General features: G+C 40.2%; 3 pseudogenes across 1 annotated transcript in view; 1 reads left to right on the top strand and 2 right to left on the bottom strand.

The window, feature by feature from the left end:
- LOC145501536 (uncharacterized) overlaps positions 1-27,751 on the top strand; it is a 121,204-nt pseudogene that overhangs the window by 14,410 nt on the left and 79,043 nt on the right. The gene's annotated exons all lie outside the window — the stretch shown is intronic.
- LOC145501036 (uncharacterized) lies at positions 14,793-15,905 on the bottom strand (annotated as a pseudogene).
- On the bottom strand, positions 23,688-26,286 carry LOC145501534 (uncharacterized; annotated as a pseudogene).

Raw genomic sequence — 27,751 nt, 5'->3', positions numbered from 1 at the left:
TCCAAATCAAGAATCACCTTAAAATTTGGTATGTTGACACGCAACTTCAAAGGAATAGATTGCCTTAGGCCTGTCCAGACTAAAAAATTGGACCTTGTCAATCCCTCACTTCTGAGAACATTAAAAGACTCGATATTTGACTTTTCAAAGAGCAGATCATTTGTATATTTAATATTCATATTAAAGTAATGCTTATAAAAAACACTTTTACCATCGATTTTGATTTCTTTGTTGTTCCATATAACATATTTGTAAACATTATTTGGATCTACTATTTCCCTTATATTTGACCACCACATTAACAGATCCTGATAAAAGGTGGATGAAATGTTTATCTGGTTTACATCATAATTACACTGAAGAAGAAAAAGACCCCCTTCATTATCCAAAAGATAATTAAGGTAAGACTTCCAGAAACCTGACGAGTCCTTTTCCGTTATTCACATTAGCCAGCTCAACCTCAACGCTTTTATCATGGTTTCATAATCTATCATTTTGAGCCCACCTTGCTCATAAGGTGTATACGTTGAACTTCGAATAACTTTATCTTTCCCATTCCATAAAAAATGAAAACCTAAATTGTTAAATTCTTTTATAACTTCAGACGGAGTGCTTATCACTGAGCTCGGGTATATTAGTTTTGGAAGAAGAATTGCTTTTATAATATTAACCTTGCCATGAATTGACAAACCCCTTGACTTCCGTAAATTTATTGCATTTCTGATTTTTTTCAGCCTTTGCTTAAAATTTTTCTCCACCAGTATCTGTACATCATATGTAATGAAAAACCCTAAAAACTTAACGCAAGTTTTCCATTTGACTCCAAGTGGTTCATTTTCACAGTTCTGGAGGGAGCTGATCCACATTGCTTCTGTTTTTGCAATGTTAAGTTTTAGTCCAGAAACTTTCTCAAAACAATCAAGCAAAACAAACAAAGTTCATGCGGAATCTAAATCCAATAAAACAACAGTTGTGTCATCAGCAAACTGCAGCAGTTTAGTTTCTAAATTGTTTATAATTCTGGTTCACCTTGCTATATATAGTTGTAATCCAAGTTAAGGGTACTTCCAATTAGTTTCCCCTGCTTAGTGTCATAAAGCAAACCAGGTTTCAATTGCATACCATCTTTCACGAGTGCAACAGGGATTATCTTAACTGTACTATCTTTATAGAGTGTTAGCATATCACCATCAGGTCCACTTGACAACTGCAAGAAACTCTGTAGAAGTGGAGCATATATTCCATTTTCTGTCATATATCCGCTGTACATTTTATCACGTGTTGTTTTCCCAAGTAGAGGCCAGTTCCATTTTGTCCAGTCAAAACCAGAAACTGCACTAGACCGACCTTCTCCATCATGGCCAGGCCCCCTCAATAAGTTAACAACCTTTCCTCCACCATGATACTCAAGGCTTTCAAGAAACTGGAGGACCTCATTGTCCCACTGAAATTGAAGAATGTGGTTTTCTTCCTTTTTAACAAGCCAATGAACATAACTGACAGCATTTTTCAGCAGAATATAAAACATACTTCCCTTAGGAAGTATATCAGAATTAAGGAATGACTGTAGTTTCTCAGCAACTGGGCCACATTCTCGATGTGTACTCGTTTGAATCCACTTTTAATTTCATTTGCCAAATAATGTTTGTTGATTCCAAACTCATCTTTGCCATCACTATCACTATCAGTCTCATGAAATGATGATGAATAACTATCATCATCAACAGTCTCATGTGTAATATCAACATCAATTTCAGACATTTCTTGGTCGCTGTTACAAAGACTCAACTCTGGCTCATCACAAAGGTTATCATAATATTCTCTGTAATTTAAAGAAAAAAACATGGCCTTTACTGTAAACATTTTTTTTAATAATTCAAACAACTTCATATATTATATTCAACAACTGATAAAACTTTTGAGCTGTAAAGCCTGGCTCTATTTCTTACATATAATCAAGATTTGTAGCTGATGCTGAGTTATCCAAGTCAAAGCCTTCATTATCATCCAATGGATCACATTCAGAATGAGTAGCCTGTTCCTTTTTATCTTTGGCCTGGTTTTCAAAGGTGGCAAAAAGGGAAATCTGCATGCCATCACTCTTTGATTGTTTCCTTCTATTTTCATCATTTCAGAACAGACTTTCCAGTGTCCTATGAACTAATGGAGAAGGCATTTTAAGGGTGTCACCAGGGAGGACTGTAAAAAGCACAGGAAACTATGCAAAAACCTAAGGAATAGACCAGCTATATTGAGGGCATGAAATTAAGAGAGTGGGAATCAGAACATTGCCTGTTGCTGAGAAATGAAAATATAATCAACTTAATGAGGAGTTGATCTAACACCAAATTTTACTACATGACATATAAGAGAGTATATTTATTTTGCTAGGGAGAATTACTATTCAGATCATGGGAGTGACAGGTTTAAAAGCAATACTTTTCCTGCTTTAACTGACTTACTTACTTCAAAGAAGTTGATGGCACGTGCTTTGTTCAGCATGATTCTTTTCTTGCAAATACACTGAATCCATCGTTCACTTAATGCAAGAACCCCAAATTTATCATGCATTACTACAAGAAAAGCAAAGATACATGTGTAATAAGCTCCGAAGCCGGTTAAGTTTATCAAGCTTTAATCAAGGAGTGAATCCAAGATGACTGACTCACATGGTTAACAACTAAGATATACAGGCATCATGGGAAATTAATCAGCCTCGCAAGGCATGATGGCTAACACGCTTTTCTCTTTATAATAGAACATCAAATATATTATTTTTTATTTTTTTTTAAACAAAACAGACAACCACTAGACATAATAATAATAATAAAACTAATCAATCAAGTCCCTATTCAGAGAGTTTGTTTGTCTCTTTAGTACTTGTCCCAATAATCATATAAGGTCCAAAGCCCTGTTTGTAGGGTTGGTCGTCCATCCCGTCCTCCGAAAGGACGTCTACAGCAATGGGTAGTGTTCACCTGCAAGAAATAAAAGGCAGGTCGGTTCAAGAGTTAGTCTGAGTAACGAGCTGGACGTCAAGTTACTCGGCCACTCCGGGTGACAGTTTGTCCAACAGGTGAACTGGATGCTGCAGGACGGGAGGGTGCCACTGGTGAGGATAGTGTGGGTGGCTGGATTGTGGCACAAGGTGGCAAGGGGGACACAGGAAGTGGGGTTTCAGGCACTGGAGATGATTCAGATGAAGGTACTGTGGGTGCAGTTGCTGGCACTGGTGATGAATCTGCTGCTGGTCTGGACTGCAAATGGAGTCGTGGCACACCAGCACATGATGAATATGGTCGCAGCTTATCTGGGAGGGTTGGTACAGGCCTGGGCTGAGGTGGTGTTAGACTGCTTTGAGAGGGGGCAAGCTGTACCTGAGCCCGATTTCGTCTAATTTGTGAGGTACCAGTCTGTATTAGGTAGGATCGTGGACCAGCAGGACTCACTATCTGTCCAGGAATCCAAGCCTTAGCTGAGGAGGATGGTGGTGGCTTGGCGTAGACATAGCTTCCAGGAGGTAGCTTGGGAAGTGGTGGTCCAACACGCTTGTCGTATGCTTTCTTTTGCTGTGATTTGCGGTGGAGGTGCTCAAGCACCACGGTGTCGCGTGGGGAGGTGCGAGGTTCTAAGGTGGCGGCAGACTGTGGTAGATCCGTGCGAAGGGTGCGGCCAAACAAACGTTGAGCTGGGGAGAAGGTGTGTCCAGCAGGTGGAGTGTTGCGAACAGAGAGTAACGCTAGGTCCACATCTTCCGCAGTGAGAAGAATGTGTTTGGCAGACTTCACTGATGCTTCAGCTCTGCCATTAGACTGAGACCAATAAGGTGAGGAGGTAATGTGATGAAATTTATATTTCTCTGCAAATGTTTTGAATGCCTCAGATGTGAATTGAGCTCCATTGTCTGTGATGAGGGTATGGGGAACGCCATGACGTCCAAAGTGTTGTTTGGTTGCTTGTATGACCGCTGAGGCCTGGATGGAGGGAAGCCGATCAAGTTCGTAATAGTCACTGTAATGGTCCACAGCGACCAAATAGGCAGACCCATTGAGAGCAAACAGATCTTGAGAAACCAGTTGCCAGGGTAGCGTGGGCACTGGGTAAGGCTTTAGTGGTTCTCGAGGATGTTGCTGGGCATGCTGTGCACAAGTGGTGCAGTTTGTGCACATGTCTGTGATTTGGCTGTTGAGGCCCGGCCAGAACACACAGCTACGAGCATGTCTAAGAGTAAACTCAGTACCGCGATGAGCTGCATGCAGCTTGTAGAGGATGCTTGGTCGAAGCGAAGAAGGTATGACAACACGATCTTGTTTATATAGGAGTCCTTCGTGCGTGGTAAGTTCATGACGGACCGACCAATATGGATGTACGAGGACAGGAACTGCGGCTTTGTCATTTGGCCATCCTGTTTCAATGAGAGTACGCAGAGCTTTCTGTTCAGGATCTGTGTTTGCTTCAGTTCGGATTTCCTGGACAGTGGCATCCTGGAAACCAGAGAGTTCTGGGTTGTTCCCTTCAAACTCCACGTAGTACACCAATTCATCATGGACTCCCTTGTGTGTTGTCTCTGGCAGAGGTGCACGAGAAAGAGTGTCCGCAATAAGGAGTGAGGATCCTTTGCGATACTCCACCTGGAATAAGTAGTGCTGGAGTGTGAGCATCATGCTCTGCAGGCGGCGTGGGGCAGAGGCCAAAGGGCATTTGAAAATGGTTTCCAGTGGTTTGTGATCACTGTGGACAGTAATCCCAGATTTTCCGAAGAGTAGCTGGTCAAACTTCTGAAAGGCATGCACAATGGCAAGTGTTTCTTTCTCAATTTGCGCATAGCGCTGTTCAGTTGGGCTGAGGGAGCTGGAACTGTAGGCAACAGGTTGCCAATGGACGTCAGGTGATTTGTTGGGATGGTTGACAGGCTGAAGTAGGGCCGCACCAAGACCATATTCAGATGCATCAACTTGCAGTACCACTGGGGCATTTACATCAAAGTATCGAAGGCAGGGAGCTTTGGATACTAACTCCTTGGCTTTTGTGAATGCTTCGGTATGTTGATCAGCCCACAGGAACTCTTGGTCAGCATGTGTAAGGTCATGGAGAGGGCGAACCACTTCACTGAGATTGGGACAAAATTTGGACAGGTAAGTAATGGTGCCCAAGAAACGTCGAGTGGCTGCCTTGTCCTGAGGTTGAGGCATATTCAAAACAGCATTGGTAATTTCGATGCTCGGTTTGAGCCCCTCTGGGCTGAGGACATGTCCCATAAATGGTGCAGTATATGTTTTGAATTTAATCTTGTCAGGATTTAGTTTAAGATTGTGCTGAGAGAGTCGTTTCAAGAGCTCAAATACCGTGTTGTCATGATCAACATGTGCATCGGCCAGGGATTCGCCACGGCCAACCACAATAATGTCATCAGCAATATTGACGACACCTTCCATGCCACAAAGAATATCATGAAGACGACGCTGGAACTCTTCAGGAGCAGAGCTGATACCAAAAGGGAGTCGAGTCCAGCAGTACCTTCCCCATGGAGTGTGCATAGTGGTCAGAAAGGAAGACTCATCAGTTAATCTGATTGTTTGGAATGCATCCTTGATGTCAAATGTGGAGAAAATCTTGGCCCGGTAGAAGCGGTGGACGTTTTCCTCTAGAGTAGGAATGGGGTACACTGGCCTGATGATGGCTTTGTTGATTGTTTGCAATGGGTCTAGGCAAATACGAACTTTCGCAGGTTTTGTGTCAGAGGCAGGGCGCTCACGAACCACCATATTTGAGATCCAGGGTGTGGGTTTGTTGACCCGAATCAACTGTCCCGTGTTAACAAGTTTGTCTAAGGCCTCTTTGATGGTGGGAAGTTTAGGGGCAGCATAAGGTGGGGAGCGGCTTGTATAGGTCGGATATCAGGGTTGAGAGTTAAGGAGAAGGGCTCATCCAGTTCACCTAGTCCCTCGAATAAGTTAGCATAAGCAGACTTTATGTAATCAAATGTTAACTCACCAGGTGGTGGCGGAGGCAGCACTGGGGCAGTGAGCAGTGTATTTGCAGTGTCCACATCATACTTGAGAATTCCCATGCGTGTGCTGTCAGCAAGGCCTAGTAGTGGGGCATAGTACTGCTGAGAAGTAATGACTTGAGCCACTATGTCATAAGACATGCCACGACGAGTGCAGTGAAGTGTGACTTGGCCTCTGGTTGGGATGATGGATTTTGAATAATCCAGTAGTCGAACCACTGAGGGTTTAATTTGGATAGGTGGCAGCTGATTAAGGTCATTGACATGAATTGTATTGCATGAACAACCAGAGTCAACTTGAAATCTGAAGTGCTTTGATAGAGGTGATGATGATGTGGGACCGATGTTGAGGTCAACATAGATTCCTTTGGCTGCAGATTGCACCTGATAAACCTCATGAGTGACAATGTAGTCGGCTTGCGGGTCAGCTTCTGCATCTGCAGCTGACTCTGATACAACATGTATGGACGTGGCCCGGCACACTTGTTTCCAGTGACCCCGTTTTCCACAGCCATGGCAAGTGTCATTGGAGGCAGGACAGTCACGGCGGTTGGCATGTGGTGCACGCCCACACCACAGGCAGGTCGAAGCACTGGAAGGGCCAGGAGGTCGGTCCTTTACACATCGATTCGGATGGGGAGGAGTCTTGGATTTGTCCACTGCTGGGGTAACCTTATGTGCTGCTTCCTCGAGGTGGTGTTTTGTCATGGCAGATTCAGTTTTCAGTCCAGCCTCAAAGTCACGCGCTTTGGAAATTACCTGAGCGAAGGTCAGTGTTGATAAGTTTTCTCTGGCAATGATATCGCTTCGGAAGGGCTTAAAAGTATCATTGAGACCAATAACAAAAATGTCCCTTTGTAAACGATCGTCTACTGCTGTGGGAAAATTACATTTCTGATATTCCAACCTGACCAGTGTGTGCCAATCTTGTATTGACATACCAGGTTCTTGTTTCAGAATACGTAGAAAATTGTGAGTACTTTGAATGATAGGCTCGTCTCCAAGGTAGTGCTGTGAAAGCTGCGCGAGCCATCTAGCTGGATGTTGTTTGTCATCATCAGGAATTTGAGCGTCGATTGTGGTTGTGAGCATGTCCCATTCGGCCGGAGGAAAGGCTCGGGGAAGAGCGGCCATAACTTTCGGCCTTTTTGTTGCGATCCAGTAGTCGTTGCTGTCGACTGCTTTGGTGGGGTCTACATAGTCCTCCATTATGCAAAAATCTCGAAAGTTAGCCAAGAAAAACTTGAACGCTCGGCGGCGATCGTCAGAGTTAGTGTCAAAGATTGGTCGATCTTTTCCCATGGCGGCGAGCAGAGCAAGAAAGAAAACGGTCACAGACTACAGAGGTAAGAGGCCTTCAGGCGATTGCCGGTTCCGAAACTTCTGACACCATGTAATAAGCTCCGAAGCCGGTTAAGTTTATCAAGCTTTAATCAAGGAGTGAATCCAAGATGGCTGACTCACATGGTTAACAACTAAGATATACAGGCATCATGGGAAATTAATCAGCCTCGCAAGGCATCATGGCTAACACATGTTATAAAAAATACAGTTCAAGCCATGCACCAATAATGTTATGCATCATCTCCCAAGATATGATGGAAATAGCTTGTGTTTATACAATGCCATTAGTAGTTTTTCTCAAATAAATTGGTACTACCTGAAAATGATTTAAAAGGCCTTGATTTCTCGTTAATATCATCTATATTGTGATGCACAAGTATTTTGCTATAATTCTTTTCATGACCATGTTTACTTTTGAAACTGCCTTTGGGTTAGGCCAAAAAATGAACACACTTGAGAAATTAGTCTATTGTTGACATTGTTCAAATGTAATGGCTCAAAAATCTAAATTCTCAAATGCCAGCCATGAGGGTGATGCTGGTGATGGTACAGATACTTTATGGAAGCCCAATGCATAATACAAGTAAATGTTTCTACAATATTAATTATTATCCTTCAAAGATCTTACCTCCAATCTTTGTTTGTTTTCAAAAATAGCATTTTGGAAATTTTGCATTGTCATAATGAACTAACCTGATTTGAAATTGTTCCACTTTGGTATTTGCCATTCTTTCCTTTCAACTCCAATACCCTCTGGATTGTTACGCAAATGTTTAAATGATTCCTCATGATCTTTCCTGTGTGTTGTCATTGGCCAACCAGGCTTGCGGGCTTGAGGCTTCTTCTTTGCATTCACTTGTACAGTTGGCACTGCATTCTGAGTTGAACGTTTACTTGAGCAAGCCTCTCCAGTTGCATATGTAACTGGCATTTGCACCTCACGGACATCAGCTGTTTTAACTTCAAACACCACTGAAATGATCAAGGATCAACTGGACCATAAGAACAACTTATTGAAGCCTTTTATCCTAGTGAGTGTTTATTGAAGGATAAATGTTATAACAAGTAACTGAGGCAAGGTTGACCCCAAAAAGCTAAGTAAATAGACTCAGTTATGTCAGTCTATTTTTTGTTAAGAAAATTGCTTGCAATCAACTAATAATTATTTACTGAACTTTTTTAAATATTGTCACCATTGAGTGGGACAGGCTGTTTATGCAAGCATGGGACACTGATGAGAAAGTTTCTTACCAACAAGTTCTCTTTGAAGTCCAAGTACCTTTGGAAAGCAATTATCCCACTGTTCTTGACTGTCGATAGAAAAGATCCTGCCTTTAGGCCACTTGGGCAATATTGGTGTAAAGTCTTGCACTGAAGCCTGAAGCTTGAACTTTGTAATGTTCAAAGTGGCGCATTTGTCCTTGATTCCATAACCTTTCTTCAAGTGCTTCAAAACGGTTGAAAGAATCTTATCTTCAGATAAATTTAGCCCAAGTTCAAAGCTCCATCTCTCTGTGGGCTTTTCCTGCCCATTGTGGTATATTGCTCCAGTAACTGGTACAACTGTGATAGTTTCTTGAACTGTGTCAGTTTCTGCCATCTTGAATTTTGTCACATGGAAGAAACAAGCATTCCCAAGATGCCTTGCGAAGCTCATAATAATAATCATTTTCAAATAATCTCGTCTGACACTCAAGTAGGTAATAGATTTTATATTTTAGGGGTTCGGAAAGTTAAAAAAAAACATATTATTGAAAATAGATTGGTGTTACCTTGTTCCCAAAAATCTACTCAAGAGTTCCATTGTTCCCTGAAAATAAACTGAACATATCCCCCGTTCCCTGAAAATAAATGCTCCAGTTCCCTTGTTCCCTAAAACCCCTGGGAGGGGCTTGCTAATGAGAGAGTCAAAATTAAAATGTTTAGCTGAAATGTACAGTGATCCTAAACATGATAATTTCTGAAAATATAGTTATTGTAAACTCTGAGTTCATAGAGTGGATAATCAATCGGGTCCTCTATACTTTATTAAAATGGACGACAAAAGAATAAGTTACGATTGGCCGGCCTTGTTTTTCTCCCCACTTATTAACAAGATGTCTTCTTATTGCGTCTTTTTTCTTCTTTTTCCACAACAATACAGTTGTACACCCCTAATTGCAAACAAGCAACGGCAGTTGACCCTAGTAAAGTATTAAACAAAAATGTATTTGGTATTTTAAACTATTTACCATCATTTTATTATTAATTGTCCTTTTTCGTCGTCTTTTTCCACAATACAGTTGTACACTCCTAATTCTAAACAAGCAATGGCAGCTGACCCTAGTAAGGTATTAAACAAAAATGTTTTTGGTATTTTAAACTATGTACCATTATTTTGTTATTAATAAATTTTTAAATGATTAGTTGGTCATTTAAGAATTCATCAGCGTTTGTACGGTATAGAATGGAAAAGGTATAGACTTTGGTTTCAGTCATTTAGAAAAATGGAATACAAAGTAAAAGTTATTTTTCATATTTGGGCATGACCAGAGTATGACCAGAGTCCATCACATGGAATGTACAGCTTTCAACCCCAACAAATCAGAAAAGAGAGAGTAAGTACTAGTTTTTATTATTGATATTATAAATACCTCGCATCTATGTGTAATTTTTCTCCAAATGTGTGTACCCCATTTCCACTTTCAAGCCAGCATTTTCCAATACTTTTGGCACTGGCGCAAGAAATGCCAAAAGCCTCTCTGTTGATGGTGGGAAAACAACACAGTGGAAAGCTGCCACATTACAATAGAATGGAGTATTAATTATTCCTACAAGTTCATTTATCTGCCTTTGCAAACTCCAAAAAGATTAATGGCGATCGACTGAAGAGAGGTGCCTTGCCTTGTAAATCAAGGTTGTTCATTTTGCGTATGTCTATAGACATCAACACGATTGCCGTCTTCTTCCCATTGCCTGCCATTATTGCTATTTCATTGGGGGATTCTCTTTCTGACAACGATTTGCTCCTCTCCTCTTCCCACTTCAAAGCTCTTGCAATGTAACTTGTCAGACCCGAGTTAGATTTCTTTGCCAACAATCGGAAGGCTTGAAGCTTCTCCTCTTCAATCCATTCGGGAAATCTCAAGATTTAAAAGTGGAAAAATAAAAACAAAGAGACACCGTGTTATGTCTTATTTGAGGTACAGCAAGGCTATGTGATTAGATGATCATTGAATTGATCTGGATCAAGATAGAATAGAGCAAGAGAAAGCAGAAATTGTTAAGTGTAATATAAATCTAAAAAAAAGTTATAGTGCGGTAGAAACTTTGTGCTCATCAAAAAGTGCTTTGTTGAAAATTAGCTTTCATTGCCAATAGGAGAAATGGTTGAACTGATGGTCTCCTGAGGTATAAAATACCCAAAAGTTAAAATGAATTAAAAAAGACGCAGGGTGGTTATCGTTCACATCAGAGCAATACCATGATAAATAGTGAATACACCTCTTAATAACCTCCTCCCAGTTTTTGCTGCCTGTTCCGGTGACAAATTGTCGCTGTACTTCTTTAATTGCATGATTAAATGAGACTTACCTGTAAGTTAAAGTTTGATTGAGATTCTACCGTAGCATTTGCAGAAATGAAGAGATCACACGGTAGAATCTCAATCAAACTTGTTTAATTATATAATTCTACCTTGCATTTGCATACATTCTGAGATCACATGAGATTTTAGAGCTCTATAGGGCCCTCAAAAAATAAAGAGTACACATTCTAAATAAGAAAAGGTAAACATGGCATTTATTACCAATGCACTAATTCTTTCCCAGAACATTGTTAGCAAAAGAACTATCATTAAACAGTGGTTTGTTAAAATAAACAGCAAACACAGAGCTTGAACGCCAGCCAGCAGTGGCCATAATTTCATCTAAAGGAACATTAGCTGACTTTGCAGCAGAAGTGGCTGCACTTCTGGTGGAGTGAGGCTTAAAAACAGAGGTACTAATTCCAGCATCAAGCATAACCTGTTTGAGCCACCTAGAAATAGTGTCTTTCGATACAGGCCCATGAGGCTTGCAGTGGCAAATTAAAAGTTGAGAACATGAACCTCTTAACTTAGCAGTTCTCATAAGATACTCTTGTAACAATGTAAATATGCAGAGGGTTTTATCGTGGTCATATTTCTTCAACACAATAGGTTGCAGGTGTCTTTGCCTGCCACCATTAGCACTTGTTTGCTTAAGAATGGATGTAATTTGAAAAACATATTCGTCAGCTTTAGTTTGCATGTCATTAATTGACAGCAACTTAAGAGTCTGTGTTCATTGTGCAGTGACTAAGGCCAAAATCATAGACAGTTTCAATGTCAATTGCTTCAGAGACATTTCCTTGATGTCAGGGTAGCCCTTAAGGTGGCTAAGGACAATTTGAGGGTTCCATGTTTCCACATATCTAGGGAAAGTTGGTTTCCTGTTGAAGGCACCTGACATAAAACACGAAACGATAGGGTGTTCTCCTACTTTGAAGCCATCAATGTTGATGAACGAAGAAAGGGCACTTCTAGTGGTTCCAAGAGTACTGTAGCTAAGCTTTTTGGACTGAAGAGTTAGAAAGTTCAACAGTTCTGGCAGTGAAGGTGTTGTAATGCTGATCTTCCGTTCTCTACACTAATTTATCCAAGCAGATATGCTGGTTCTGTATTGCTTCTGAGTACCTTCTCTCCATAAATCAATGATGATGCTCAAAGTTTCCCAAGTTATTCCTTGTAACTGGAGGGATTCCCTGACACAGACAACCAATCAGTCAGAGCTTGGGGTAAAGGGGGTGGATTTTCTTGGCATCGCGGGGAAGGGTCAGTGTTTACTTCTGCAGCTTTATTCGGTGTGGAGGAGCCACTATCATTGACATCACTCGTGGGTACCAAAACTGTGTTGGCCAGTAGGGGAGAACTAGGATTAGTAAGTAAGTAAGTAAGTAAAGACTTTATTTAAAGAGGGTAGCACTAAAATAGTATAAAAATACTAACAAACCAGTGGCCCTCTAAAAATTGTGTACAATACGGATGTTAAAACTATGGCATGACTATGAGATAATATAATGAATAAAAATACAAGAGATAAGAGATAAAATCAATTAAAAGTACAAAAAGTATAACTAAATCACAGAATAAGATGATTTAAAAGCTGCTGTTCTTCAAAAAATTTTTTCCAAAGAGAGTTCCTAAAAGAATTAAGCAACGCTATTTTCCGCATTGATAGCGGTAAGCTGTTCCAGGCTTGACAGGCAGTCACAGTAAATCTTCTTCCTCCTTCAGTTTTACGTTTAATAACAGGGCAAGCAATATTGAAGTTGGCATACCTAGTCTGCTGTGAACGAGTGTCGCTAGTAAGCTTAAGTAAACTTTTAAGATAGGTTGGTACATGCCCCTGTAAATGCTTGTATATAATACAGCATTTAGTTAGTTTAGCCTGTTCGAAAAATGGTATCCAGTTCAGTTTATTGAACAGTTTGATGGAGGAGGCTTGACAATCGGCATCTAGAATAACTCTAGCAGCCCTCTTCTGCAACTTTAGCACACAGTTAAGGCAATGTTTATCACAGCTCGTCCAAACCACATTTACATAATCAATTACCAGTCTTATCATGGTGTTATAGAAAATAAGTTGATGTTTTAGGGGTAGACAATATTTAATTCTCAGGATTGCTGTTGTCTTGGTGAATATTATCTTCTGAAGTACTTTCCCGATTACAGTAAAAGGTGGAAAACAGTAAACAAGTTTATACACAGACCAGTCAAGTGTAAAGGCATCAATAGAATAGGCACTCAGGTCAGGTTTCCATGCTGCATAGCAAGGCAGTTTTGCATTCAACCGTGATGCAAAAAGGTTGATCTCAGGTTTTCCCCATTTAGTAATTAAGCTGTTATAAACGTGAGTGACTAATGACCATTCAGTGTCACCATGAAAATGTCTACTTGCTCGGTCAGATTCAACATGTTGTTTCCCAGGTAAATGGGTGACAGTTAAGGATATGCCCCTGCCCTTGCACCATAGAAGAGATTCCCTTGCAATCTCATTGCAGTCTTGAGAGTGGGTGCCACCCATATTTCTCAGGTAGGAAACCGCTGTTTGGTTGTCAGACAACACATTGATGTTACAGTTTGTTAAGTCTGAGCACAAAGACTGAAGACCAAAAAGGACTGCTTCGATTTCCAAGTAGTTTATATGGCACATACTCTCACTGTGGAACCATCGTCCATTTGCAACAAGGGGAGAATTTTCAATGACACTTCCCCATCCTTCTAGAGAGCTATCGCATTTAAGGGTTAATTTGTATTTCATAGGCAGAACAGGGCATGGATCATTGTCAATATTTGAAAGCCACCAAGACATGTCTTTCTTAGCTATATCAGAGAGGAGCATTCTCTCATCTAAGTTCCACCCGTTCATCTTTAAAGCATCAGTTTTGATATTTTCAAGAGCATGGTAATACAGTGGGGCATGTTTAACTCCAGGAAAGCATGACACCATTTGCCTAACTACAGGTGCAACCTCTCTTATAAGTGGCTGCTCCTTCCTAAAATGCTGTAGGATGGCTGATTTTGCTTTATCAGCCTTGTCCAATTTCATAGAGACTGTCATCACAACAGAGTCTAAAATGAGACCCAGAAAATTGACTCTCTGGGATGGGACAAGTTGGGATTTATCCAAATGGATAGTGAATCCTAAAGACTGCAACAATGTAATAGCCCTTTGTATAAAAACAAGCAATGTCTGAGGGTCATCTGCAAAAAGGATAATGTCATCAATGTAAATGACTAAAAGCACCCCATTCTCCCTTAATCTGGCAAGGGCAGGTTTGAACAGTTTGGTAAAAATTCTGGATGCACTAGAGAGGCCATTAGCAAGGCAAACAAATTCATAAAGTTGGCCTTCATGCTCAAAATGAAGGTATTTTCTGTCTCCATTCCTAATAGGAACAAAGTAGTATGTGTCCTTTAGGTCCAAGACAGCCATAAAGCAATTAGGCTTCATCAGTTGAGTAGCACTATGCAGTGAATCCATCTTAAAGTGGTGGTACACAATATGCTTATTAAGCTCTTTCAAGTTCAAAATGTGACAGTGAGACGCATCTTTCTTGGGTCTGGTGAAAAATGTTGAGATAAATTCACTAGGAACATGAGTGGCTTTCCTAATGACCCCTTTAGTTAAAAGCTTCTTAATTTCAGTAGTGGCAATATCTGTCTCTTTACTAGAAAGTTTGACTGCTCTAGGGGTTTGCACCTGGCAAGGTGCGTTACAAAACTCTAGTTGGCAACCCTAAACAATGCTTAAAGTGTAGGGATCAGAGGTTAAAGTCTGCCAGACGCTGAAATGCCTAGCTATGTTTCCAGCTATATATACATTGTTACAAAGTGGTGAACATATACTTACTGTGCTAGTAGCTGGCAGTAAGTGTTCTATTGACTTGTCTGGGTTGTCTTGTCCCGGTTGGCATTGTTTTTGTATTTCCAAGGTTTGGAGTTGTGGCCTCTCCAGTTTTTTGACTGCTTATAGCTGTTCTTGCCAGGCCTTCCTGGAGAAGAGCATTGCCCTTTGTAGTTAGGGGTGATCTTGGCCCCAATTTTTTTTTTGATTGCCTATATCTTTCAAATGCTTTTGTAGATCATCTCCAAAGAGAAAATCTGTAAATGGCAATTGGGGGGAGCAGAGAGCTGAGTATTCCTTCCCAATATCTGGTCTCAGGAGTAGGCGCCGCTGCATGTTTATTTCATAAGAAGCATGAGTGAGGAGGGACATGGCCTCCAGCCCCAGTTTCTTTAAGTCTTGGCATTCTTCAGCATTAAGTGATTTCACCTGCATAAGCTTGTCGGTTATTTGGACAACTGGCAGGATGCCTTTTGCGAGGGCTTGTTGTATTTTGTAAAATTGTAAATCCCTCTTCTTTGTAGGCTCTCTCAATCAACGCCAAATGCCTGGTTTTACCCTGGGAGGCTTAGCTGTAGTACAATTAGCCAGTCTCTCCTGCCTCTCAAGCCAGTCTTTGAGATTTTTCTCACTTAATTTCCAGCGGAACATTTTGTCAACTAGCTTGGCTACTTTCTCAGACTCATATTCTTTTACGAGTTCTGAGAGGAAATCGTCCTCATCACCACTACGAGGGGTATTTTGCTCTAACTCATGATTTTTACTATTTAGCACAGAGTCGTAGAGAATCTCGCAGTCAGTTGACTGGTGAGAGGTGCTCATGGAGCTTCCCGCCTCACCATCTTTGTCTTTTGCCTTTTTGGCAAGAACGGCATTTGAAGACTTGCTCGCCAGCCGTTTCCCTTTGCCTTTTGTCTCTTCACAAGGTGGATTTAGAAGATCTGGTAGGCTTTTTGTTAAGCCTAGTATTGCATTGGTGAGTAGGTTAATTTCCTCTGAAGAAGCGGCGGTTTGATTCTTGAGTTGTGAGGTGCATGGAAGGACAGCGTTGCGTTCGTCAGTAAGCGATTCCTTGTCTTCTTCCCCTTGTCTCCGTCTTCCTCGGCAAGAAGATCGTCCTCGGACTGTTTGAACGTTGAGGACATCTTTGGTTTGATAAAGCACAGGAGCTACATAAATATTCGAGAACGACTTTGGGAGCACAAAAGTGCTACGAACAACCGTGCTCAGAGTCAAAACTCGCACTGAGCTCGAAGTCACGTGACTTGCTATCTCATGTGATCTCAGAATGTATGCAAATGCAAGATAGAATCTCTTTGATATGGCATGCCTCATGCATGAGAGTTTGTGCTGTATCGTATCCTTGAGGAGAGCACAAATCTCATCATTTGTTAAATCTCCTCGGAGGCATTTAAAATTGTACACTGGACAGTCAAATGTCGTTTTCAGGCCAGCCTTTAAATCTTCAGTTTTGGCCTTCTGCCCCTTAATCTCCAACTTGCCGTACTTGTTGAACACTTCTAGTACTAACTGGTATAAATCACCAGGAAGAGAACATAAAAAAATATTGTCTCCATTTTTGGGAGCTGAAAAAAACTAAAAATAATGTTAAACTTAAACTGTTTGTTTCTTTTTTTTAGACATTTACAGATAGGTAAAGGTTATCATGGATTCAAAAAATATAAACTGTGATGAAATAAAAAACATGAGAAAAAAGAGATGATACAATGTATATCAGTAAGCATTTTTAAAGCAAATATCTGTCTGAGAATTTTTTACACTGTCATGCCATCAAAAATAAAAATGGTAACTATGCAATAAATTAAGTCAAGAGTCTGGGATACGATAGATGATTGATATATAAACAACCTCACCAAGAGTTCGGTCTGTACAGTTTATCATTTGTGCGTTTTTCAGACTTTAAGTGTTTCACCCAGATTTATAGAGCATGGCAGCTGTAAACTAACAAAAACATCTGTCATTGTGCTTTGCTATTGAAATGAAATATTATTACTGAACTATTATTAAAACAGTTCAGTTAGCAAAAACTTGAGCTCCTCTTTTGACCTACAGTGTCTTATCGGGCCGTCATTTTAATGTCTGGGATTGTAGATTGATTGCCATTCAGACTCAATCTGATAACTTAGAAATGAGGTGCTATTAGTAGTTTTCGGGATTTGGGATATTAAGGTAACAAAATGGATGGTTTCCCAAAATTTTAGTTCCCGATTTTAAAAATTCCACCATAATTTCAAGTACCGTGAAAATCTCTTGATAACTATGTTTCTATGAAGTTTTATGTAAGGCAATGCTAAAAAATACGTTTTCCCTGTTTTTGCCTGCAAACATCACTCAAACTGGATGGTAGATACTCAAAAGCATTCCTCTGGAGAGGAACTACTATGAAAAGGCACACTTGTTCCATGATACAAATATGAGTTTTGTTCTTTGTGCAGATCAGATCAGTTTAAGTAAGGCATAGATGACAAACACAAAGGGAAAAGAACTCAAGCTAAATGAAAACAGTAAAAAGAATATCAACTTAAACAACTGTTTGTTCTCTGCTCTTTCCATTGTATCCATCATATTCAACAAATAATTGGATTTTCAGTGAGATCTCGGTAGTCAAAAGATCTCAAGTATTACGGGGATAGCGGCTACAACAAGGACAGAACTTACAGTACATCAGATCTGCTTCAAGGAGTATAAAAAAGGATCCAAGTACAACAGAGATGACTGATATGGCGGGGACAGACTAACAGTACATCAGATCTGCTTTCAGGAATATTTTATAACTACTACTACTACTAAAAATAAAAACAAAAATAAAAATAATTAGAATTTTCATTATTATCATTGAAAATAATAATAATAATCAGTAGACAGCTGTCTAGTTAGAATTCTGTCACAGACATTTATTATCCTCCCAATTAGCTCGTTGATATTCCAAAGTGTCTCTAAGGTTTTTGTTGATCCTGAGACTGCTTGTTCGCTGCTAAAGTATTCAGATGACATGCTTTTAAGGCATTGATCATATGGTATGTAGGTTTTGTTTGCGCCGCAAGGTTTTTCCCAGATTCTTTATCAGTACACTTTTCGCCAGCAGAAGTTATCCACAATGTTATACCAACCAAAGGGCACGCTTTTTTCTATATTTGAAACAAAACTAGCAAATGGCTTTTTAAATCATAAAAGACTTCTTTCTCTTCTGCAATAGTGAAACATCTACGAACTGCTTGGCATTGTTAACTGCTTGCGTTGATTGGACAAAGAATGCCTATACTAAACTACACTTAAAGTGCAAACAAAAAATTTTTTTAACTATTTGTGAATTTCAAACACAACTATGTTTGCATTTAACAAAATTTAACGAAAAGAATTTGATAACAGCAATTACATGATCACTGTGCTTTGTCTGGGCTTTCTTTTTTGTTTTGTTTGTTGCACCATTGTGGCTTTCTTTTGCTGGAATTTATCAAAAATAAAAGACCACACTGAGGAATTTTAACAATCTAGCTATTATGCTATAAAAGTAGACTGAAAAACTACTTTATTCTCATTTCACTCAGTGACAGCCATGGCCACAGTTATGTACAAGCTATTAAGGTATGTATGAGATTTGATATTCGTTCTTTGCTAGTTTTGATTAAGCAAGTTAAGGAAAAAGAGATGCTCCCAATTCTTTCAGTGAATGAATTTACGAAGATTCAGCTTAAAACGCAACATACTGGGAATGAAATTCTACATTGCTTACTGGTCTTAACTAGTTAATCTAAGATACAATGTAGTTTGTAATATGCAAAACCTGTAGATATGTTCTCTCCAACATTGCAGCATTGTGTTTAACCGCATTCTGTACTGACTATTTTTCTGGTTTTCCTTGTCTACTTTTTAGGGAATACAAAGTGCCCTGTTGTGGCTATTTTGTGTTTTCTATATTTTGTGTTTTCCATATTTCGTGTTTTCTTTGTGTCCTTTTTTGTTCCGTATGTTAATGTATTTTTTCACATTCTGCTTGCTTTGTTTCTCATGTCGTATGTAAATTTTGTTGCGTATGTATTTGTGTTATCCCTTCATGTTCATTTAGTGCTAGTTTATCGTCCGGTACACTTCTAACTTCTTGGTTCTCAGAACCCCGTTGTCAGCATTTTGGTAAGCCATTCAGTTTATCGTCTGTTTTGTATTTTCCTCTTAGTTTTCTGCTGTCTTCGGTTAGTAATTTGTATTCATTCGTCTTATGTTTATCTTTAGGAATTTACCTTCCTCCTATGGAAAGTCAAATAAATTTGCTGGTCAGGACTAATTGAATCTCACTTTAAGTTGTGTCTGAAGTCGACCCTCTGCCTCTTCATGCCCTGTTAAGCAAGGTCTTACCAGCTGTCCAAGGAACTTGTTCGCTCCTATCAGCTAAATTATCGTACAGCAAACATGAAGGAATGTGTTGTGACGATCTGTGGCTAAAGATATGCCAAAGTGTGACGAATGCGACGAAAAGATTAAGAATATGAAAGGAGTAGCATTTTTCTTCTCCTCTGTCACTGCCCTAGAGAGACAAAGTAAAGAAAATGGAGAAAAGGCAAACAGCCAAGAACAAGAGGATGACCAGAATGATTAATTGCCTGGAAAGTATTGGCCAGCAATAACTTACTGGATCACAGTACAGTCCTCCAACAGCATGCATGTGTTGACGGTACCCTTGCATTTGACCCTATTGGAAACAGGCATGGAAGTGATAGCGAAAGTCCTGTCAGTCTGTAAAAGAGGAAACCAAAAACTCCTGCGCACCATTATGCACCACCCTAAAAGATCACAACAACCACTTTATGCAGACAAAAGTGGACATGTCTTTTTTCCACAGTCTTCAATTGCTACAATATCAACTGGTAGAGGGGCCCTTGCAGTCACTTCATGCAAGTAAGCATGTTGTCGGGTTACAAGTTGTCTGTAGCTTGTTCACTGCAAAACTGCGAGACAAGTTAATACCCTCTCTTGTCAGTTCCAGCCTCTAATTTGATGTGTTTGGCATAGAAGTATGCAACTCAACCTCAGAAATCCCAAAAGGCCTCACATCGCTGATTGTCGTAGCAGTAAGCGACATAGAATGAGCCATGGCAAAATTGGCTAGGGACTACACAGTGGTGAAATGTTCAAGAGGGTCAAGAATTCTGAATACACATATCAGCACTGCTGTTTGGTGAAGAAATTCTGTTCTCTGCTGGGAAGCAATGATCAGTTTAAGGACACCATCATCAAGCATATGAACAAGCTCGTAGAAATCCTTGGTGATAGGGAATGTAAATTCATAAAGCAGTTGCGCATCAACTATGACTTAATTGAAGTGAATGGAGGATGGTCTTCTCAGTAGTCAGAGAAAGTTCATTTTACATCCATCAAAGGCACGGAAATTGGCAAAGAATCTCCCACGGCATGCATCACATACAAACACACTAAGACGCCAGATCCAGGCTACTTCAAACAAATACTACAGAATAGCCTCAACCAGCAGGAAATGTGATAGTCTTACAAATGGTAGACTTGGAAACACCAAAGATGTCTCCAAGGTGTTGGTTCAGCAAACCCAAATGCAGTCTACATAATACAATAAGATACTCTTCTTTCACTGTCAGTTGCCTTTGCCTGCGAGGCTTTCGTTTTGACACATCGCCCTGATAGTGAGATTTGGCCTCTTTTTTCTTGTCCCAATATTTAATCTTTTCTGTGTATGGTTGAATTAGATTCAAGGTAAAATTGAAACATGCCGGGTTTGGCAAACCTGTGTAAAATTTCACAGATTCGTCATCCCTCAGCATGTCTTCAATGATAAGCACTCTTGAGTCATTTTTTGTTTTCCAGTTTTTCTTCAAGTATCTTTGCTTTCTTTCTGCACTCTTCATAGGGTCAAATATTGTTGGGCAACCAGTAACAGATTTACGACCAGAAACAGAAACATTCACGTCTGTTTTCTTAAAATGTAGGGAACAGATCCTCGGATTGACAAGGCTCTTAAACTTTTTGTCAGCTCTTGTTTACAGAACACGACCCACTTTCTTTGCCGAACATTGTCCTCAGAAAAGCAAAATACGTGAGGTCAGGTCTATTATGAGTGCCATTTCGACAAACAGCTACAGTACAATACTTAACCATTGCAATCCCAAGTAGAAAAGTACAGAAGACAAAAATATTACACTGAAATATCAAAAGCACATGGCTCGATTTGATCTTTGCTCTGTTCGTTTTGATTTAAAACCCACGCTGTATTCCCCAGAGCCTCGCTTTGGTGGAAAAAATTTGACACTAGTCTCCCAGTTAAAACATATTGAAATTGGGCTATTGATTAAAGGAATTGATACTATGAAACTTTGTCTTAAATTATGCTTGCTGTTGATTACTATCATAAATTGGTGACGTTCTTGTAGGTAAAAGCACACACCATCAACAAATAGAGAGGCTTTGGAGAGACATTTTTGATGGATGCACAACATTGTTTTACAATTTGTTTTATGAGTTGGAGAGGTCTGGGATGCTAAATCCAAAATGATGAAATTCATTTGTGGTGCCTGCACTACACATTTTTACCATAAATCTTTCAAAATTTGCAAATATTTGTATTTTCTGAAAGGAAACAATACCATAACTTTCAGTTTGGAATACATGTTTCAGTTACTTGTCAAATTCAATACTTATACCTCTTAGTACCAAGTAGTAACTTAAATAATTAGGACCATCTATATGAGGAAAATGAGCCGTGGATTACACAAGCTACGGCTTACTTATGCCCCGAACTTACTGTATAAACAATATGTTTTATCCAGTTCAAGTCTTACATAAGCTGTGGATAACATAAGCCACAGCTTATTTTTTCTCATATAAATGACCCTATTATCCTTTCCCTTGTTACCCCCCAACTTGTTGCAAACAATTTAATCCACACTTAATTAAGGGCTCTCACTAGCATTGGTATTGTTAACACAACTTGATAATCTTGTGATAAACAGAAAACAGATTTGGAAACTTTAATCTGCATTTTTCTACTAACACAGGTTTTGTCTATTACTGAATTAAGATGGCCAAGAACTATTTAGACTTTCCTTAATTGGGCATTCTATCACAGCTAACATTTGTGGCATTTTTCATCAAACAGAATCACATGTGAAAAGCAAGGAAAATTTGTTAGGAAGTTAAGTCTTTCACCAAGTAGCTTAAGGGTGAATTATCAGCCCGATTGACTTCTTTGTGTATTGCCATGGCAACACAATCGTGTCCTTGAAAGAGCTGTACCTGTAGGTGCTAAAGAATTCCATACATGGAAGCTTGCACCTGTAGGTGCTAAAGAATTCCATACATGGAAGCTTGTAAACTGACTTGTGTGATTCGTGTCATGTGAACCTAAATTCTTGTGCTCCATATTTAACAGCGATGTCGAAAAATTTCTGAAAATCTTTGAGAGAATGGTATTTTGTTGGGATTGTAAGACTGAGGAAACATGTTTCCGCTATTGGGAGGTTGATGTTATTGTTGAATTTTACCAACAGGTCAGTGTATCTTGTTGGCAGGATGTTAGTACCTGTCCAGAAACTACATAGGTCAACAAGGTCTGTGCCATCTGAAGTATATCAATAGCAAATTTTTTTTTTAATGCAAAGAAAGTTTGTTCAGAACACAGTTTTCAAAGACACTATTACAAGTCCTTACAATGAATTCCTGGTAGGAAAAGGGTCATTTGTTGGATGTCATTTTAAATTTCTTTTCAGATTCAAAATTGACACTGTTTTCTTGAAAGCAGTTAGTTGTTCTACATGTGCCCATTTGGTTCTGTGGTTGATTGTGTGTTTATTCACTCCTTTAACATTAACCGGGAAGTACCTTCTTTTCTTAATTCCATGAACTCGATGTATCTAATAAAGAATTCAGCCACCTTGGTATTGTTTGAACCACCTCTTTCATCCACGAGGCAAGGCCACTTAGCCAGAGGGGTTTGTAAATCAACCTCCTTCATTCTTAGTGAAGGAAAAGAAAAAGTTGTGTTCAAATGTTTGAATGTTCCTTGTTGGTGGTGGTCATTGGTATTGTCATTTCTTACCTTTGGAAATGTCATCCAACTGAAGCTTACGTTTAAAGATGTCATTGTACAGCATGAGTCCTTGGGTTATTAATCTAGGCACCTCATCCAGTTTATCGATGTCAAGGACAGCTTTGTTCAAGTACGGTTGGATGTTCCGTCGGAGCTTGTTTCCCAGTCATCTCTTCCCAAGGAATCAAACTGAAAGTAAAACACAGGGGAGACCAATTGAATTGTGGTTTAATAAAAGAACAAAGCTGTCTACTTGGTAAAGATTATTGTTAACGGTGTGCGAGTTGGGCGTAAACACAGAGGAGTAGGTAGGTACCAAGTAAAAATGAGCTTTCCAAATTCACTACAGCAGTAAACTTACTTTTATTCAAAATTATTGGGTACAATGGATAGACTGGCTATTCAGGAGAAAGGGGGAGTGATAGAGAGGGAGGGGAGGAGTGAGTAGAATGAAAGAGTTGGTAGATTATTTAAGTTGATTTAATATCAGACTAACCTCACTTATTAACACCTAAGATCTGTGTCTGGGATGTCTTTGACATATAGGCAGGCGATTTTTGCACAAATCTGCAGAGGGGTTTGCCAAATAATATTTGATGGCAGGTGAAAGACCGTGCAAAGCTGGACCACCATGTAGGGCACAGTGCCCTATGATGTTGCCGATTGCCTTGAATGCCCCTGTCACTCTTAGTGACTGGTCATGTACAGGCAGTCTGTGACCTTTGTCGCCTTCGAAGAAAATTATAGGCTTGAACGTGTTGGCAATCCCTTTGTCTGAAATTTTCATGGCACCAAGAAGGAAATCCTGCAGGGGTCTACTTCTGGCACCCTCCTCTCCCTTGAATCTCACCCTTGGTCATGCCTTGAGATTCGCTGTTTTTAATTTGTAATTCACTAAAATATTGCGTTTAACATCCTCGATGCCATCCATGCGCGAAACCAGAAACAGCTGCCGCACATTATTCTCCTCTATAACTTCATCCCTGAAACACTGAAGGGCATTGATGCCATCTACCAGTTGTGCATCTTCGTTTCTGAAGTCAGTCATTTTTACGGGATGGCAGTCATCCTCTTCATTCTGCTGTGCACCTGAAATAAGGTATTTAAGAGGCATTTCAAATCATACTTGCTGACCAACTGGCTTGCATATGTAGAGAGGAATTCATCTGGTGGGTGTGAAGTAACTCTTTGTAACTCTTACTGTCCCCATCCCCATAAAATTCAGTGTACCTGAGATTGTGCCGCTCAACAGATCTTCGGAATATGCGGTCTGCTCCCTCTGGTTCCATAGCAGGTGCAGATCCCTGGAAATTTGCCTTGCATTTAGTGTGATCAGCTTTCCATGTCTGATATTCCAGAGAGGTTTTATCCAGGTGTTCATGGATAAAACTGTTTACATCCTTGGCTAAGGGCTTCCACATCAAGGACCTTTCCTGTGTCCATGGATATCACTGTGACACAACCATTGTGTGACGAGTAGCCTCTCTTTTGCCATGTGCCATCACATGAAACGCCACAGTTGACAGGCTCAGCTCCAGATGAGTTGTTTTGCTTCTTAAGAGAAAAAACTTCTCCTGCTTTCTTCATAGTTTCCTTTACGATAACTTTGATGTGACGGCCGATTACACGTGAGTTGGAGAGGAACGCTTTCTCAGTAGGAGGTGGAGGCATATTCATAACTGTGCAGAATTTCCTTGCATCAGCATATCCCTTTCCAAGAGTTCTCATGCCATAAACAAGGTGCCGGTTTATTTCAAAGCTCTTTCCTTGCTTCTTTGATGTGCAAAAAGAGTGTTTCCAACCACACTGCTCGCAGAGCAAACGCAAAGTCGAGGCACATCCCTTCCGCTTCAAATTATCTTCTGTAAACAGAAGACTGAAATCGCCACATTCGCCACATCGTAGCTGAGAAAAAACAGACAATAGCACCTCCATATCACAGAACCTAAACCCTGTAATAGTTGGACTGGTTCTCTTTGTTGGACTTTCGTCAAGCTTTGGTTTAGGCTTCTCTTCTTGGGCAGTTGATTGAAGCTTTCGGTACGAAGCCGAAGATTCCTTTGCTTTCTTTTCATCATGTGACAAACCATCTACTGATCCACTCGAAGTGCTTTCCACGACTTCTAGCTCTTTGACGTTAACTCTTTGGTTATGTTTAAACCGATTTCCATAGAATTTTTGCTTCTTACGTCTCAGACAGAAATTTTGACATTTTGCAAGTTGAACTTGTGATCACTCATGAAATTCACAGCTTTGCGATTCCAAAATGGATGTGTGTTTACCAAATGGCATCAAAACGAGGCTGAAAGTTAATGTTCACCCCAAGTCTCCCTGCAGATCACTTTTTGATGCCAAAAGCTATTTTGCCCACAAAATATGGCCATTTTGAGGTCCAAAATGACGCATCAACAAGTGCGTTACCATGGTGACGAAACAACAGCTCTTCGAAAACTGCTTTTTATCACTATATACTACAGTAATATTGACAAAAAGACTTAAGAGGCAGAAAAACAAAAGCCTAAAGAGGTCAAATCGAACAAAAAAACTTTGCCCAATTTTTTACGAAAAAATGCAATTTTTTTTGTATGGTACCACCTTAACCATTCTCAATAATAGGAAGGCATTAAAGAGATATGAGGGATTTAATAGAGAGGTGTAACTCACTGTCAAAATTTGTGGAAAATGTTGTAAACGGATAATAATTATTGAGGACACAAGGAAACGCAACTCGACTCTCTTTAATCTGAACATTCTGAACATCCGAATGACACGTGTCACTGCACATGCGCAGTCCTAACAATCCGAACAATACCTATTATGTAACATCTCCCCCTTTAAATGAAACAGTTTCTTTCTATAACAACAGTTAAGCAATGTCAGCACTTTAACTCATAGTCTCTCAAGTGACTTGGCAGTCCACGATTTACTCTAACAGGGAAACGTCTTTCAGAACAAGGGGGAGTAGCAACCTTTTCTGAGTAACTTGGTTTCTCTAACATAGACCTTGTATCAGGAGTTTCTGACAGCAAAACAGGAGGAACTCCAGTAACATTGTCATTGTCTGTAACAGAACAGGCAACTATAGGTAAAGGACTTTCAAAACGTTCACTAGTACTGGTCAACTGCGACTCATTCGCTGTGGCTGTATGAGAGCCTGAGGTAAGTGGGGCAACTTCATCAGAAAAGTCTGCTGGGCGAGCCAGTTGAAGTGGCATAGAATGATCTTCAATTGATGATGGGCTGTTTAAGTGGTCATCATTGACAGCTCAGCTCAGAAGTTGGTCCACATGTCGTTTCCACAGATTGCCTGACACTTCAACCATATAGTGTCGAGAACCAAGTACCTCAGTGATGACCCCAGGCATCCACTTTCCCCCCTTCCCATAGTTTCTGGCCAGTACTGGATCACCTGCATGAAACTGGCGTAGACCTCTGTGTGCAGCGGGACGAACCATCGTACTGTACTGTCGAGCTTCGACATGCTTTGCAACTGCAGGAATCAGTAAATTGAGGTGAGTGCGCAATCTCCTGTCCTTAAGCATTAGAGGGAGGTTCGCCTGTAGTGGAATGGGGGGTGTTTCAATAAACTAGTAAGTACTTAGTGATTTGAGCAGACACATCAGTGTGGGTAAGCTGGGCTTGTTTGATTGCTGATTTCAAAATCTGGACAACGCGTTCTGCCTGACCACTGGTGGATGGCTTGTATGCTGCTGTAGTACAATGTAAAATTCCATTGTTGACACAAAACTTTTCAAATTCTTTCGAAGTGAACTGGGAACCATTATCAGAAACAAGAATTTCAGGCAATCCGTGCCTGCTGAATGTGTCACGCTATGCAGTGATAGTTGTTCCAGCAGTAATATTTGTCATTTTGACCACCTCTGGGAATTTGCTGTATGCATCAACAACCATATACATTTGTCCAGAGGTCAGTCCTGCATGGTCCACATGAATGCAAGACCAAGCCTGTGCTGGAAAAACCCATGGATGAATTTGAGCAGTAGGAGGTGCAGATCTCATAGTTTGACAAGTACTGCATGAAGAAACAGTTCTTTCAATGTGAGCATCAATATTGGGCTGCCATACATATGACCTTGATAGCGCTTTCATTCTAGAAATTCCTGGATGGGTTTCATGAAGTTCATGCAATACTTTCTCTTGAAGGGAAGGTGGTACAACAACCCAAGTACCCCACAACACACAGCCTTGTTGGGTTGTCAGTTCATCTCGTTTATTCTTAAATGGTACTACTGTGGGATCAACAACACTTGGCCATCCACTGATGACATAACTGTACACTTTGGATAAGATGGGGTCAACCTGGGTTTCTCTTTTGATCATCTGACTGGTCACATTGGTTACAACTTCAGGTTCTAAGAAGAAGCACTCGATATTTTCACATTTGGGTGACCACGTTTGTGGCAAAGGAAGACGTGACATGCTGTCTGCATCAGCATGTGCTGTAGTGCTGCGGTACTCAATTTTGTAATTGTACGATGCCAGGATAAGGGCCCATCTTTGAAGTCGAGCTGCTGCATGAGCAGGAACTGGCTGCTGTGGTCCGAAGAGGGTGAGCAGAGGGCGATGATCTGTTAAAAGTGTGAAGGAGCGACCGTACAAGTACTGACGAAATCGCTTTAATCCAAAAATGATGCTGAATGCCTCCTTTTCTAACTGGGAGTAGTTTTGTCGGGCTTGTGTCGGGGTACAAGAGGCGAAGACAACAGGCCAAAATTGTCCATCTATACGATGAGACAGAACTGCTCCAGCACCATACGATGAAGCATCACATGACAGAAAAAGGGGAAGTGTTTCATCATAATGTACTAAAGTTTTTGAGCTAAGTAACAGCTGCTTAGTGGCAACAAATGTATCTTCTTCAACTTTAGACCATTTGCAGGGTGTATTCTTCTTCAATAG

This window comes from Orbicella franksi, chromosome 10 (assembly GCF_964199315.1).
Source record: "Orbicella franksi chromosome 10, jaOrbFran1.1, whole genome shotgun sequence".
Classification (NCBI taxonomy): Eukaryota; Metazoa; Cnidaria; class Anthozoa; order Scleractinia; family Merulinidae; genus Orbicella; species Orbicella franksi.
Note: the sequence above shows the minus strand (reverse complement) of the source record. Positions and strands in the feature narration are given on the sequence as shown.